The sequence below is a fragment of the Wolffia australiana genome, chromosome 9, assembly GCF_029677425.1.
Source record: "Wolffia australiana isolate 7733 chromosome 9, ASM2967742v1".
In the NCBI taxonomy this organism is placed as follows: domain Eukaryota; kingdom Viridiplantae; phylum Streptophyta; class Magnoliopsida; order Alismatales; family Araceae; genus Wolffia; species Wolffia australiana.
Window position 1 is genome coordinate 14,028,608 of NC_135843.1, and position 2,246 is coordinate 14,030,853.

The window sequence follows — 2,246 nt, forward strand, 5'->3', positions numbered from 1 at the left end:
CTAAATCACAATGCTAGACGAAGCGCCCAACCAGGGAAAGATGGCGGCCCTTTCCCCTCCCTTACCCCGTTCCCTTGGTCCCGCTGACTTTGTCTCGCGACATCAGCATCCCTCACGCCCGGAGAGAGAGAGAGAGAGAGAGAGCACATCCTCGCTTCCTCTCCCTCTCTCATCGCATGCAATCGCAAGGGGGCGGAGACGTTAGAGCGCGCGACCGGAGGCGTCGTCCAGATTGAGCAGAAGGGCCGAGGATGGGAGAGAAAGAGGCGTGCACGTAGAGGGACGGGCGACGGCACGTGGGAGGGGCGACGTTTTGGCGCCGACGGATGAGAGGGAGAGCGCGTCTACGCGTGCCGAGGGTGGCGTGGGGCCCGGTGCCTTGGGCCCGGGGCCCGGCGCGGATCGGGTGAGCACGGACAAATAGGATGGGGGCGCATTGCATATCCGGTGCGATCATACCAGCACTAATGCACCGGATCCCATCAGAACTCCGAAGTTAAGCGTGCTTGGGCGAGAGCAGTACTAGGATGGGTGACCTCCTGGGAAGTCTGATAACTTGCAAATTAACATGATTAATTAATGAATTTTATATTATATTTATGTGTTTTAATGACTATATTTCCATGTTATCATATTAAAATAAAGATAGATCATTTAACCTTTCATTTTATTATTAATTCTGATTTTTTATCATTTTTTATGGAATTTAACTTCATTTCAGTGAAGAAATATTTTTTACAGGGTTTTAAATACTTGGCTAAAGGTTGGTAAGTGTTTCCATGATTTTTCTGGAATTTTCCATATTTTTATATAATTTTTTGACCATTATATAGCCAAGAAATGATTTTTACATATTTAAATAACACATATATTATTTATTTGGCATTTATAATATATTTAAATATATTATAAATAGGAGAAGAACGAGAGAAGAATAGTCAACATAAGCGGCTATGATTTAAAATATATAAAAGAGAGAAGAGAGAGAGAAGAATAGTCAACATAAGTGGCTATGATTTAAAATATTTAAAGAGAGAAGAGAGAGAAGAATAGCGGCTTATGATTTAAAATAAAAGAGAGAAGAATGGTCAAAGATTACGGCTAAGAGAATAAAAAAATATATTTATTTTTTTTAAAAAGACCTTTTGTCCTTTTCTTTTGTTTTTATTATTTCAGGGTGACGTGGAGAATTCCTAGCCGTTCAAATGACGAAATCACTTGCCAATGATTGCGGGCGGACTACTCGCACAACAACGTGTCAGGGCGTGATCCGAGAAAGCGGAAAACGAGAAATAATCATGCTAGCCAATCAAAACGCGCCATTTCCAAGCTTATTGGAGGAGAGATAAATAAATCCAACGGCTCAGATTTTTTCTCACTAAAACCTTGATATCTTGAGATCTACAACTCCGATTGGGCTAAAATTTTGAGGGCAGGTTCCTCTTTTCCTCCTCTACAATCTGGACGGTTGGATCTTTAAATAGAGGTCAGAAAAAAGGCGAAATTCACTTTTGGAGGCTCTCCCCAAGCAATTGGCCAGGAAGGACACAGGAGGCATTCTGGAAGTCGTCAGATCTGGATCTCTTTATTAAATTTGTAAGTTTCTGAATTGTATTTGATCATCTTCTAGAACGATTCGAAAACGCCTTGGCATGGGCGAAATGTACATGCCCTAGATTCATGTTTTGAATGCATCAGCACTTCTTTTTGATTTGGATTCGAGATCTGACTTTTGATAATTAATTCTTAATCATTTTAGGACATTTCTGCTTCATTACATTTTTAATTTAGGGTCGAAATTGGGGCTTTCCCCAATTTCTTCACTTTCTCTAGGTTAATTTGATTTGTTTCTCTCTCTAGATTTCGGTTTTTATTGTTTAGGAATTTAATTTAATATATAAAAAACCCAAAAATAAAATTTGAACCGAAAATTCATCCATTTTGAACTCCAATTCAAAAATCACTTTCTTGATTATTAAATTCCCAATTTTAATTCTGAAAATTATTATAAATTTTATTAAATTGGGAAATTAATAATTTATATTTTTATGAGCTTAAAATAATAATAATATTCTTATCTGGAATTATCTGACCGAAATCAAAATTAAGTTTTACTTAATTTTGATTATTTTAAGAATATTATTTAATATTAATTGAATTAAATATTGCAAAATTCAAAATTACTTGACTTGATTCATAAAAATTGTTTGAAAATTCTGAATTGTTGCCTCCTTGCGGATCGACCC

At 37.4% G+C, this 2,246-nt stretch overlaps 1 non-coding gene across 1 annotated transcript; it reads left to right on the forward strand.

The window, feature by feature from the left end:
- The first annotated feature begins 445 nt into the window (after positions 1-445).
- Positions 446-565, forward strand: LOC144708176 (5S ribosomal RNA). The gene has a single exon (XR_013582714.1). It is a non-coding gene; the product is annotated as a 5S ribosomal RNA (ribosomal RNA).
- The last annotated feature ends 1,681 nt before the right edge of the window (positions 566-2,246 follow it).